We start from the raw sequence: 14,642 nt of genomic DNA, 5'->3' as shown, positions 1-14,642 counted from the left end.
TTTCCCCTCACCTCTGCCAGGGACAATCTCGTCACCAGGTACTAGTACTGCAGCTGCTGAATTCGTCCCACCACACCACCTGGCTGCCTGTACACAAACAGACGGAGCCACATGGTCTTCTTGGGCAAAGTAGGGGAGAAGGTCCCCTCTCCTTAGTGACACACCCCCCCAGAGGCACTCCAAAGAACTCCTGTGCCTCAGTTTACAGATTAGCTCACTTACTTGGCCCCTGCTGGGCCAGGGAGTGAAAGTACCTGCAGCTGTGGTTCTAGACCCTGCCTGCTCAGTAGAATCCCCTGGAAACTTCTTAAAAATACCAGCGTCCGGGTTCTACCACAGACCATTGGAATCAGAAACTCAGAGTGGGGCGCCTAGGCACTGGACATGCTTTTTCAGTCTGCCCCTGGTGATTCTAATATGTCGCCATGGCTGAGAACTAGTGACCTCAGTTTTTATTTACAAAGACCAGTTGAGGAGTGTGGAGGACAGAGATGAATGACAGGAGAGAAGTGAGGGCCTGACCTGGACTAGAGAGACGGGAGTGGAAGAGAAGAGGGTAGAGAGGACTAGAGAGATGAGAGTGGAAGAGAAGAGGGTAGAGATGACAGAAGTAGAATGAACAAGGGCACAAGCAGGGTTAAGGCAGAGCAGGGAAAAGTTGGTGGAATCACCTGGAGATCAAAAGAAACACTCATACCTGGGCCCCGCCCGTCCCCTGGGGATCCTGCTTTAATTTGTCCAGATTGCTGAGCTCTGGGGGTGGAGGAGGGGGCGTCAACCTGCCCAGTTGATTCTAATGGGCAGGTCAAGCTGAGGACCAGAGCTCTAGGCCACGCCCCAGCCTCTTGCCTAGGAGCCCCACCAAGCAGATGTCCAGGTGGCCTCCACCCAGTGTTGACAAGCCAGCCACGTTTCTCAATGCCTGGATCCTGGAGCAAGGTCTTGAGCAACACCTATTTCCATCCAATCTAAACTCTAACGCTGGCACACCCAGCCTGCCTCCTGGGAGAAGGTTTGGGCTCAGGTGCTCTGCAGGATGTGGAGCTGGACAGCTGTTTGTGACTCTTGTTCCCGGACACTCAGTATGCTAGGCTGTCTGCCCCGCCCACCAAATGCAAGGGCATATGGTTTATCCAATTTAGAATTTTCTAATATAGGTGATTTTTTTTTCCAGAAAGGGAATAGCTATTTTTCCAAAGATAAATGTAATACATGATTGTTGTAAAAACAAAATTTTTTCCAGAATATTTAGTAGAAAGTGAAAATCATCCTTAATCCCAACACCCAGAGGTAATCCCCACTGAGAAAGAGCAGAGCAGCCCCTGACAGCCAGGAGCTGGCCTGGCACTCACAGCGAGGCCTTGGTCTCTGTTGAGCATCACCAGTTCCACAGAACACCAACATCAGCCAAGGCCGCTGTGACCATGATGATCAGGACAAATACAAGGCTATTCTGGAATCATGTCTGAATAAGACAAAAACAACACCATTGTCCAAACCGAAAATAACCAAACATCCCCCTATCTGGGCTGATGGCTAACTGTTGTTTTTGCTTTGTTTTTATGAATTACAGCCTCATTCCTTTCATCTTGATAAGAACTATTAAGGTATCCAATCAAAAAATTACCTCTGCTTCCTGGCAGCAGTCAATCCAGAGCAAAGCCCTGCTTGCTTGAACCATGCCCCAAAGCACCAACTACAAGCCCAAACCTGATCCTCATTCCTATCCAGTATGCTCTGAGATGCTCCACGTCGCCCATGATGTGCATTCTTCCTCAGTGCGACAAGCAGATAAACCCAGCTACACGTGTGTCCCTGGTGGCCTTTGGCTAAAGAGCATTGACACCATAGATTTTGGAATATATCCATCCAGACATTGTTTTTTCTACGCATATAGCTATATTTTATTTAAAAAATGAGAAGACACTGATTCTATTTAGCACTCTACTTTTTGTTAAATGAACAATCTCTTAAGGAACATCATTTTAAACAGCTGCATCCCTTGCTGTATGGGTAGTGAAGACTCTCTAATACCACTTTCTAATTGTGTGATGCTGTGTCTCTAAGCCCTTTGAAAGTAGGTTTCTATGCTTTTTTGACATCAGCCATGAGCCGCTGGCTCTCTTCAGAAAAGCCTGAGAGGGATCAACTCTCTACCAGGCTTCGGTGCCGGGGAGCCAGAGGTGAGGGTGGAGATACCGCAACTGCTCTCCATGGGGAGGGCCAAGGTCCTCCCAGGCATGGCAGGTGCGGAGCCAAGCTTCAGAGGTGGCCCTGAAAGGAGGGTCTCGCTCCCCACCCCACTCCCAAAGTGTCACCTATCCAAATGTTGGAGGTGTGTTCCACACTTGCCCCTCAGCTTTCAGAACATCTACTGTGTTAGAGGGGATTCTGTCTGGGATAATCGAGCTTGGAAAGCATTTTGGCAGATTTAGGTTTCAGGGGAAGGTTCTCCAGGAGGGTGAAGTTAACAAAATCCTGAAACAGCAGGGTCAGTTCAGCTCTGTTAACTAATTCAAGACAAGCGCATTAAATCCACGCCAGGTAACGGGGCTTATTCTAGCTCAGTGCTTCTCAGGATTTGCTGTGCACCCAGTTCATCTGGAGATCTGGTTACAACCGAGTCTTGATTTCACAGCTCTGGGGCGGGTCTGAGAGTCTGTCTCTAGCAAGCTCCCAGGTGCTACTGATGTTGCAGGAGCAGCCAGGCCCTCATTGCCTGGCTAGGACTCACCCCTAAAAGTCTCCAGTAAACTCATCCTCCTTGCTTGCCAACAGGAGGGGGAGTGTGAGGATCACCAAATGACGTACTAGACCTCTCCTCCCACCTCGGAGAAGTCCTAAGGTCCCTTCAAGGGTTGAAGCCACAGCTGGGTAATTGTCCTGCTCTCTGGCACTTAAAACAGGAGTTTTGATGTCACATCCTGCTCACATGCAGCTGCATTCAGGTGACATGGGATGGCAGATACAGGGAGGGCTCCCAACTTCCCATAGTAGAGTTGACTGGGAGCTTAAACAGACCCGCTCCCCAAAAGCCCCCTTTCAAGGAGTGAATGACCCTGAGGCCCAGGAGCCCCCAGACTGGCAGCCCCTGCCCATGTCTATGATTATCTCCATATAAAAGTCCGTTATTTCAAATTGAGAGATGAAAACAGCCAACTTCACAGCTGACAGATTCAGAAAGGGTTACCAAGCGGATTGGAGAGGACCCTCTTACCTGCTCAGGCAAGCCTTTCTCTCTTTCTCCTTCTGTTGCTGGACCTTGCTCCAATCCGGTTGGGCATTTCTCACACTCTCCGCACTCCTTGCCACCTGCCACCACCTCTACCACCACCTCCACCTTGTCCCTGTTGGCCCCCTCCCCGCCTCTTGACAGGAGTGCAGTTGCAGAGGGGCCTCTGAACAATATCGAATTAATAGTGGCCATGCTTTTGGTGACTAAATTCTGTGTCAGCAGTCCCGAGCTTCTATTTTCTTGTCCTAGAGCTGTGTGCCCAATATGGTAGCCACCAGCCACAGGTCACTATTTAAATGAACTACATGTGACTCATGGCTACTGTATTGGATGATGCACATAGAATATTTCCATCCTTGCAGACAGTCTTATTGGACAGCACTATCTAGATGTTTCTCACCAAAACCCAAGAAGGTCATAGGGTGGTTTTATGCGTTTTGGGAAAAGGCACCCCTTCCTCAAGACACTTCACTGACCCCTAAAGGAAAAAACAGAGCAATAAATATTCCAATCTACAACCGTGCTGTAAATGGCACCCCCCACCTCTGTGGTGCAGTGCACAGCCTGTACCGTCATACACAAGGAAGGCCCTTGATCAAAGTCCTCCATTGATCCCTTGAGTTTCACTTCTCTCTGTCTTCCTCACGTCAGACCACACCCTCTTATCTTTTTCTTTCTAGGTGGGGTTTTGCAGTTGGTCCTGGCATTGGTTTCCTACAGCGGTCATCACAGATCATAAACTGGGTGGCTTAAAACAGCAGACATTTATTCTCTCACAGTTCTGGGGGCCAAAGATTCAAAGTCAAAGTGTCAGCAGGGCTGCACTCTCTCCAAAATCTCCCTTCCTTGCCTCTTCAGCTTCTGGTGGCTCTAGGCTTTCTTTGGCTTGTGGCTGCATAACTCTGCTCTCTGGCCCTGTCTTCATATGGCCTTCTTTTATCTGTGAATTCTTCTCTTCTGCTCTCATAAAGACACTTGTCACTAGATTTAGGACACACCTGGATAATCCCGGATGAACTCATCTCAGGATTCTTAATTACATCTGCAAAGACCTTTTCGCAAAAGAAGGTTACAATCATAGGTCTTTGGGGCTAGGACGTGGACATATCTTTGGGGGACCACCTGTCAACCACTAGAGGCCTGTTGCATATGTATCCTGATTGCAACCTCCAGCTGGACACACTCAGCAGTCCTCTGACTGACTAGTTTTCCTCCAAACTGAACTGTTTGGACCTAACACAGAAGCTCTCTCTCACCACCAGGAGACGTGCCCCCTCCTGCAGGCACGAGGTCTTTCATCCATTCCAGTAAGGCGGAGGCCGACTTGCTCCTTCCCACCTCAGAATCATCTGTAGGGGTCCCCACACCTTCTCAAACATCAGGCTCAGGTTCATTTCCGTGTGACAGTCTGCAGTCTTCCAACCCACCCACACCACGCTCTAAGGATGGTTCTGCTCAGCCTGTCTATGAAGGCTCTGGAAGGATGGTGTGTTGATAAAGACAGGACTAAAGATATGGGAAGAAAAAGAAAAGGAGAGAGAATAATCATAATAGTAGCAATAACGACAGCTACTAACACTTACATGGTACCTGCCACGGACCAGGTGCTATTTTAAGTCCTTTATGACTGTTAACATTATAACCCTCACAACAAGTCTAAGCAGACAATGCTCTTATAAGAGATGAGGGATATGAGGCAGAGAGGGATTAAGTAATGTGCCCAAGTCTGATAAGGTTCAGAGCCAGGATTAGAACTAGGCAGTCTGGCTCCATAATCCACACTCCAACCAAGAGGAGACATTGTGTAGGCTGGATGTTTCTGGAGACTTGGAGGAGCTGCCATGTAACAGAAGAAATGTGCTTCTGAGTAATACTACTGAGTCAATCCTCAGCAGAGGAGACACAAGTAGAGACTGAAAGGCCTTTGTAATGGCTTTTGGTTGACAGATTGTGCCTCTGAATAGACTTTGAGCAAAGAGCTGGGCTGTGTGGGGCCCTGGCTAGTGTTATCCATCTCTTCTGGTGTTTCCCCATCCAGCCAACATACATGCATGAGCAAATAAATTAACACACAAGTGAAGTTCATTATTGGAAGTAACAGAGCTCTCTCTCTTCCCTCCCAGCTCTCTCTCCTCAAGTCTCTCCCAATCCCACCCTCCACGATCTCACCACCACACTCAGAAAACTGAAAGTTTCCTGTCATCTTACTGCTATGAGGCGTTGAGAGGGAAGAACAGTGACCCAAGGTGGCGGGAGTGTCAGAGAACATGAGAAATGCCCAAAGCCAAAAGGGGAAGATAAGGTAGGCTTGATCCCTTCTGTGTAGAGAGATCTACAGGGGGGGCTAAGAAGGCAGGGACAACCCCTAGTATCCCTTGGGGGAGTGGGAGGACATCATGGGAGCCGATATCCCACAGCGTCACTGAACTCAACCAACCACACAAGCCAGATTTATGAGACTGGTCTTCAGAACGTCAGGAACTTCCAAATGAGACGTGCAAGAGCAGGGACTGGGGACAGTTCCCAACATGCTGAGGCCACCACAGCCTGGCCGCGAGCGCTCACTCAGCTCTGTGGGAGGAGGGTTGAGAGCCCAGGAGATGGAGTCGCTGGCATGGACACAAAGAAGGATGGCTGTTTCCTTTCAGCATCATTTTCTAGTGGAAATTCCACAGTCGTAAGACAAGTCTTGGAGGTAGTGGGGGAAGCAGGAAGCTGACAATAGTAGAATAACGCAGTTGACAGTAGATATTTCCTCCTGAGCTAGACCAGAACTTTCCTGGGCAGCAAAGAGGAATATAATGGGCCCAAGTTGTGGAGTCAGAGTAGTCTGGGTGGGCTTTCTGACTCCACCACTTACTAACTATGTGACCTGAGGAAAGTTCCATAACCTCTCTGGGCCTGTTTTTCCTTCTATAAAAATGGGACTAAAAGCTCCTCACAAGATTATCAAAGAGATGCTCTGCTCATAAGCTGTCCTTCCTTCCTTTCTCAGCACTCCAGTGAATGCTCTGGCTCAACATTCAAGTTGAAACCTTCCAGGGCAGGCCTGCCCCTTTTCTCCCTCCCTTTCCCCTCCATGTTCACTGGGAAAGGACACAAAAGCAACTCCCACACCCCCTGGGAGGAAGGGCCTGCCCCTCTTCAGAGCTAGCGAGGGGCCTTCAAGGCTGGTGGGTGTGCAGCTGGCCCGGAGCCCTCAGGCAGGCAGGCTCCACTCACCTTCTGGGGCAAGACCGATGGACTTTCTCCCAGTGATCTCCCCAGGGCCCCTGGGTAGCAGGTGCCCACACTTCCCCTTCCCAGGCTACCTTTGGGCAACGTAACCAGTCACCCAACTAATGCCTCTGGATTGACACTTCAGCCTTGCAGGAAAGGCCCAGGGATGTTTAATGACCTCAGCCCCAGAGAATGTGGGGGAATTCAGTGTGGGCAGGGCTGACACAGCCAGGCCTGAAGGGGAAGTCAGTGCAGGCTGGGGAGTTTACAGGGTCAGCTGAGGCGTGGTGCAGTGTTACCATAGCCCCAGAGGTCAGGGCGACCCCTGGAGCCCGTGGGAGACAGGCCTGAGTGCGGTCTGGGCCCTGGTGCACTTGTAGATGTTGTAACCCTGAGCCTGTCTTCTCCTGCACTGGCGATGCCAGGAAAAGCCTGAGTTGTTTTCAAGGCTTCTGCAGCTGTTGGACTCGCCTGTTCCCTCCAGGGAGTCAGAGCTCTGAGAGGAGGCCCGAGGCCTTTTCCCAGGGCCCCACTGTGGCAACCCTGGAGTCAGAGACCTGGCCTCCCTAGAGTCCTTGTCATTTGGCATACGCCTGCCAGCTTCTTCCAGAAATTGCACATCTGCCTTCTCCCACTGGGGTGGCTGCGAGGCCCACCCAAGGTTGCCAGATCGAGCAAATAAAAACACACAATGGCCAGTTGAATTTTAACAGATAAACAATGAATAATTTTTTTAGCACAGGTATGTCCCATGGATTATTTGGAACATACTTTTATACTAACAAAATATTCGTTCTTTTATCCGGAATTCTAATTTAACAGGCCATCTTGTATTTGATCTGGTAACCCTGGCCCATCTCACTCTTTAAATTCTTTTTTTTTTTTTAAAGATTGGCACCTGGGCTAACAACTGTTGCCAATCTTTTTGTTGTTGTTGTTTCCTGCTTTATCTCCCCAAACCCCCGCTGTACACAGTTGTATATCTTAGTTGCAGGTCGTTCTAGTTGTGGGATGTGGGACGCCGCCTCAACGTGGCCTGACGAGCAGTGCCATGTCCACGCCCAGGATCCGAACCCTGGGCCGCCACAGTGGAGCGCGAGAACTTAACCACTTGGCCACGGAGCCGGCCCTCACTCTTTGAATTCTAAGAAAGTCCTTCTTCTCTGCTTCTTCTCTGTGGGCAGACACTTGGACATTAGGATACATGCAAGGTATTAGTATTTTTCATGTTATTGTGGATTTTAATCTGGTTTTAAAACTCTGGAACACTACTGATGTTTGCAAACATTTCTGAAACTAAACTTTTTATTAACTATATATTTCATAGGTACCTATTGTAATAGAAGCCTCCAGCAGAAAATTTCTTTTCCTTTACTCTTATTTTTGTTACCCTATTGTACTTTGGAAATGTCCTGCTGTATGTAGGAAACCCCCCTATTCTTACCTAATTATTGGTGCTGTTGAAGGAAAATACGCTTTACCTTCTCTTCTGTTCTCTTTAAGGAAAGCCTAGCCACCACCATGCACCCTGTTGCCCTTATGGAAAGGGAAGCTGCTAGGCAGCTCCCAGCTTTCCGGAGAGGGGGCTCACTGGTGAATGACAAGCATCCCTGGTGTTTGTAGACCCCTGAAATTAGGCTCTGGACTTGGAGTATGTGAGGCCCAAAGCCCAATCCTACAGGCCAGGGCCACTGGGGATCTCTAGTTGGGTATGCCTGGGGCTGTGAGAATGTGTCTCTTCTATTTTTGTCTCCTCTGCTCCTTTCCCACCTTTTCTCCCCCAAGGTAACAGAAATAGCAATGTTCCAATGTCCAGGGTCACAGGAGTCCAGAGTGGCCAAGGTTCCTCCAGGGCAGGCACAAAGGTCCCAGGTCTCTGTCTCCAGGCATGCGGCTGGGACCTGAGCCACATCCAAATACACCTCAGCATGCAGGGTCTGCCCTGGCTGCCACCTGGCCCCTCTGAGGCCCAACCATTCGTTTGGGTCACTGGGGAAGAACCCTAGGGAACATGCTGGCCTTCTCCAGGCAGCAGCTTGGCAAGGGCCCAGCTTGGGGCCCTCCCTGGGGAGCCAGCCCTCACCCAGCCCGGCTGAGTCCTCTGACGCAGGCCCTCCTCAGCCGCACCAGGCAGAGCCTCTGGGGCTGGCCCTGCAGTGCCCCAGCTGCAGGTTCTCTCCTCTCTCTTCCCTCTCGCCTCTTCCCACACCTCCCGCCCAGGATTCCCGAGGACTTGGTCAGGGTGCCTCATGCCAACGTCACACCTACCTTGGCTCAGAGAGCGTGAGACAGTGTGCATGCCACCCAGGGGCCACTCCTTCCAGCTCCCAGCTTGACAGCAGGGCAACAGCTTAATAGCACTCACCTGCCTTCCCTCAACACTGGCTGGGGAGGTTTTCCTTCATCTTTCATTGTCTTCTTCCATCTATTAGGAAGCACAGTGGTTAAGCTCTCCGTCTCAGACTGAAATTGCTGGGTTCAAATCCTGGCTGTCCCACCTACTGGGTTGAATCCCTTAACCTCTCTGTGCCTCAGTTTGCTCTCTGTGAAAGGGGGCCAATAATCATCCCTGTCTCATAAGGCTGTTGTGAGGATTAAATGAGGCAATGCATGTAAGGAGCTTAGAAAAATTTCTGGCACGTAGCGAAGGCTTACTAAATGTTATTTGTTGGCTAACATCTAGATTTGCCAGGTGTCCTCTGTGGTCACCACCATTTGGTCCCTACAGTGGGCAGCACACAATTCCAGGCACTAAAGGGGAGTGTGAGAAATTGAAGCTGTGGTCCTCCCTCTCTGCCCTTGGGTCCCCTTCGGGAAACCCTGAAAGCACCCACATCGTAGATTTCTGTGGTGCTTCATGGCCACCTTCTCATGAATCCCTTGAAGGCTCTGCCTGTGTTTGGATAAAATCTTACGTTTGAAGTCCATGCCTCCCCAAGGGATGAGCCAGAACTCGATTTCCCAGCCTCCCCTGCAGTGGTAAACAGGTACATGACCCAGGTTGCACCAATCTGATGCATTCATGTGAGATCCTGAGGAAGCAGAAGACTTCAGGTTCCTCAAGAGCAAGTGACTTTCCTACCCTTCTCTATAGAGAGTGTTATGGGTTGAGTTGTGTCCACCCCCCAAGAAAAGGCATGCTGGAGTCCTACCCTCCTGCCCCCGCCCCCGCCCCCGCGTACCTCAGAATGTGACCTCTTTTGGAGATAGAGTCTTTTCAGAGATAATCAAGTTAACGAGGTCGTTAGGGTGGGCTCTAGTCCAAGATGATTAAGTGTCCTTATAAAAAGTGGAAATTTGGACACAGACACACACACAGGGAGAACACCATGCACAGATGAAGGCAGAGACTGCAGTGATGCATCTGCAAGCCGAGGAACGCTAAAGATCGCCAGCAACCACCAGAAGCCAGGAGAGACAATGGAACAGATTCTCCCTCCCAGCCCTCACAGCCTCTCCAAAGGAACCAACCCTGCCCAGATCTTGATCTTGGATATCCAGCCTCTAGAACTGTGAGAAAACACATTTCTGCTGTTTAACCCACCCAGTTTGTGGTACTTTGTTACAGCCACCCTGGGAAATGAATACAGAGGGGACGCCCCTGTGCTTTTGTGTCAAATGTAAGCTCCTTGAGAACAGGAAATTTTGTCTGTTTCATTTACCGGTACTAAATGGTGCCCATGAAATATCTGTTCAGTAAAGGAGTGTCTTCTTCAGAGTTCACAGCACAGGACACACAGGACAAAGAAAGCAAGACTGTATACTTTTCATCCATTGCCACCCACCCTAGCTGTGGTCAGGGAGGGACCAGACCTGCCATTTCCCCTGCAGATGGCTGCAGAGCCCACCTGAGGCAACAGGGCCTCAGGAGCTGTGTGGGCAGCATGTTCTGGTAGACGGACTTGCAGCCTTGTGGCTTTCAGGCCTGGCCTGATTGCTGAAGAGATGTTAGACACCCTACTCCAACTCTCATTTTAAAACAAAGCGCATGAGCCCCAGGGAGGGTTTAAGTAACTCCCTGACCAGTCCCTTTCCACGGCACGGCATGGTGCGGTGCCCCCAGATGAACCTCAGGATCCACCAAAAGACACATCAGCATGGACCATTTCAAGATACCTTCCATGCTATTTTGCCTAACTAAAGGTTTCTTCCTCTTTATTTTATTGTATTTTTTTCATGCACACGGAGGAGGCACTTCATGGCAGGGAGAACTTCCGAGTTTTGAAGAGAAATGACAGCTATGTCTGTGGTCAGTATGGCGGTTCTTGTTACATACTTCCCAGCCTGATTTCTTTGGGGCCTAGTCTAATTTCTCTGTGGCAGTGGTTTGTGGGGGAGCGTTTTGCACAGCAGAGTTGACTAGTCCAAGTATAGTTGGGGATCTTCCCTCATTTGGACTCTGAGTGTGTATGTGCGCCCATGTGAGTGCATGTGAGACAGAGTGTGTTAACACTATTGCTTCTATTAATTAATAGCTTAATCCAGTGTTAAATTACGAGTTGGTTTATACTGTGTGTGTGTGGTGGACCTAGGAGGGCTCTTTCCCAGAACAGGAGGCAGCTGCCCATGTCCTGTCAAGTTAAGCTGCCTACCCGGGCCTCTCTCCATCTTTATGTGCAGAACAGATTGTAATGAGGACTGAAGTCACCCAGATGGGTCACCAGGAGTCACGGGGGCCCTGCCCAAGCAGGGTTCAGCCTACAGGCCACACCCAGGCTGGTCTGGGAATGAGCCTCTTTTGTGTTGAGAAATGGGATTGCACATGGTGCTGGGTGTGTCCCTCACAGAGAGCCCTTTGTGCCTGGGAGAGGGTTGGCCCGCTTGTTCTGGCAGACATCCAGGCACTGCCCACCTGCAGCCACCCCGCCCCGGGGCTCCCCACCTTTCCTCTCCAGCTGCGTCTCCCTTCCTCACAGCGTGCAGCCACCCTACAGGCAGGGCATTCAGGAGGAGGCCTGGGCTTTGCTAGACGAGTGACCCTGGGAGCCCCTGGCTGGAGATCCGGGTGATCCAAGGACTGCTGTCATGGAGAGGAGTGGGTTCTGGGGCCGGCTCACACACTGGGGCAGGCTGACAGAGCAGGGGCTACTGACAGGCCCACCCTAGGACAAGAAATGGCTGCCATGAGGGCCAGGAGAGAGCTGTGAGGCAGAAAAGCCCTTCCCACTCATCCTGCCTGGATTTGGGTGGGATACAGCATGACCTGGCTTGTTGCTGGGGAGACACCATCACTGAAGGACCACCGTTATAATTGCAACTGTTCATGTTCCTTTAAAAAATTAAATTACAAAAAAAACCCATGAGAAATCTCATGCTTGTCAGAGCCTTCCTCCCCCGCTGTCGGCTCCCATTATGAATCCGTGGCATCTTCTGCCGAGAGTTAATTACATGTTGTGTGAAAGATACAGGGCTTCCTTTTACATTTTTTTCTCCTTGATGGGTCCTAACCCTTTCGGCTGCCTTCCTCTGCTCCCTCCCTGTGCTGCAGGAACGAAGGGCACACTGGGAGGAGGTGCTGGCTTGACCTCCTGCCCTGTGGCCGTCAGAGCCTGGCTCTCAGTTGCTGACTGCTCAGGGCCTCCCTGTGCTGGGGAGCTGGCGACAGTCCTACCCTCCCAGGTCTCATTTCCCACCACTGGGAGATCCAGCTGCGGCCAGAGTGCTGGGATCATGACAAAGCACAAACACAAGGCATTATTTAAAGGTGCCAAGCACTTGGCTCGTCTGGAGCCTACTTCCTTTTGCCCTCCTCCTCGCCAAGCAGTGAGGGTCAGGTGCAGGGCGGCACGAAGACGGCTTCCTGAAGCCATCTATGTGAAGGCACAGAAAGGGCAGAGGACCCCTTCCAGGACGTTAGAGGCAGTGTCACAGTTGCTGTTCTTGGTTCTTTTTTCTGATTGCTCCCACATGTAGACAAATACTTTATTCTCGGGATGGCTCATCTTTTCTCTTAGGAGGCTGTGACAAACTCCGGAAGCAACAAGTGTGGACTAATACCTTGAATGATTGCCTCTTTGCAGTGCTGAATTTCACCTACTGATGAGACGGCTGATTGGGCGGCTGTTGGGCCCTCTCCAAGCATGCTACAACCGCCCTGGGTCTCGACAAGTCTCAGCGCCGCAGGGCTGGAAGGGCCTTCCTGGCCAACCCCTGCCCCGAGCCAGGACACACCTTTAAGTGGACAACTTTCCACTGTCCTCCAATATTGCTCCCCTACGCCAGTCAACAAAAGAAACCTCAAGATTGTGAGTTAAAGGTAATCACAATAGTAGTATAATTACTATTCTCAACGAACTGCACATGGAATACCCACTTGTTAATGGAGCAAACATTTCATTGTGGACTAACGTCCTCCCGCAACTCCTTTCTTAATCCTCAACTGGTGTAGAGGCTGGGAATGTTAACTTATTTTAATTATTAGCCTAGCGTAAATTGAGAAACACATTCTGCTCTTACTGAATCAGAAATAAAATACAATTATGACTTTTCTTTCCTTTTGAATGTTGTGTTTTGCAGCTTCCCATCTTAGGTACAACCAAAAATCAACTTTATAAAAAGAATAACTTCTTTGTTTTTTTGGCTTTATTTTTCAAAGCACAGTGTAGGCTGAGAGGGCATAAAGGACTAGTGTGACAAACCACATTGGATTACTGACAAGTGGGTTGTCCACAGCCTCTAAGGCAGGGGGAATTCAAACTCAAAGGTGCAGAGCCTGTAAGAATGCAAATTCCTGGGCCCTGGGCCCAGGGATCCTGATTTAGTAGGTCTGGGGTGGGGCCTAAAATTCTGCATTTTTAAATGAGCATCATGGGTAATTCTGACGCAAGTAGCTACCCAGCCACATTCTGAGCTGCATCCAGAGGGGTTATGCTGCTCTCCTCCCAGCCAGACCTTCCCTGGAATGTATATTCCATGAAAATATCTATATATCTATTTTTAAATAATGTTAGGTTTTTTCTCCTTGGTTATAAAGCTAATGCAGAAAACTTATATGATGCCATAATAAAAAAAAAATAACAAAATCACTCACAATCCTGCCACAAGATGGGGGGAAACTGTTAACATTATGCTGTTTTTTTCTTCCTTGTATATTTCTTATAAAGTTGACACCATACTAAATATATCATTTTATTTTATTTTTCCCCATGTTCCTAATTTTTTTCCAGAAATATCATTTCTAAAGACTACATAATATCCCCCCATGTGTATGTGCCTTATTTTAATAACTGTGGGATGTTAAAGTTGTTCCTAATAATTAATTATTATAAACAATAGTGAGATGAATATCTCAACATTGCTAAAGTTTTATCAACATTTTTGATGACTCCCTATAGCTGGATTCCTAGAAGGGAATCACTGCATTAAAGAATATGAATGTTTTCGAGGCCCCTGACAAACAGACTGCCGACCTGCTGTCCCAGTTTGTCCCTCGCCGGTATACAGTGGGATGTCCCCTCAGCCTGCGCTGCAATCTGTTTATCAAGGTATCACTCTTCCCATAGGTTATGGGTTGAACTGTTTCCGTGAAAAAGACATTGTGAGTCCTAATGCCCAGTACCTGTGAATGTGACCTTATTTGGAAACAGGGTCTTTGTAGGTATCATCAAGTTAGAAGCAATTAGAGTGGGCCCTTATCCAGTATGACTGGTGTCCTTGTAAAGAAGAGAATGCCATGTGAAGGCACAGACACACAGGGAGGACGCCATGTGCTAACAGAGGCAGAGATGGGAGCCACGTAGCTGCAAGCCAAGGATTGCCAAGGACTGCCAGCTACTAAAATGAGGCAGACAAGCAAAGATTCTACCCAGGGTCTCAAAGGGAACATGGCCCTGCTGACACCGTGCTCTCAGACCTCTAGCCTCCAGAACTCTGAGCAAATAAATTTCTGTCATTTTAAGATACCCTGTTTGTGGTGCTTGGTTATACAGTCCTAGGAAACTAACATGCCATATGTTCCCTGGATTGGTGTCGGCTGGGTCAGGGAGAGCTGAGATGCAAAGATGCTCCCTCTCAGAAGGGCATCCAACGCAGCCGGTCAATCTGTCCTTCCTGGCAACATTTCTCTGTTCACAGGAGCAAGAGTCCAGGGCCTGGCATGGGGCTCTGGGTCCCATCATCCATCAGAGCAGGGTCTGGTTTAGTGTTTTCCCTCAAGGGCACATCACACATGATAGAGGGGCACACCAAA

General features: G+C 49.4%; 1 long non-coding RNA gene across 2 annotated transcripts; it reads left to right on the top strand.

Annotated features, from left to right (window-relative positions):
- Positions 1-7,528: 7,528 nt before the first annotated feature.
- LOC124228051 (uncharacterized) lies at positions 7,529-12,942 on the top strand. Of its 2 annotated transcripts, XR_006885623.1 has the most exons (3): positions 7,529-7,665; positions 10,643-10,703; positions 12,475-12,942. It is a non-coding gene; the product is annotated as an uncharacterized LOC124228051 (long non-coding RNA). The 2 variants fall into 2 exon arrangements; XR_006885624.1 differs by lacking the exon at positions 10,643-10,703.
- The last annotated feature ends 1,700 nt before the right edge of the window (positions 12,943-14,642 follow it).

Source organism: Equus quagga, chromosome 16, assembly GCF_021613505.1.
Source record: "Equus quagga isolate Etosha38 chromosome 16, UCLA_HA_Equagga_1.0, whole genome shotgun sequence".
Lineage (NCBI taxonomy): Eukaryota > Metazoa > Chordata > Mammalia > Perissodactyla > Equidae > Equus > Equus quagga.
The sequence above is the reverse complement of the archived record's forward strand: the minus strand, read 5'-3'. Positions and strand labels throughout refer to the sequence as shown.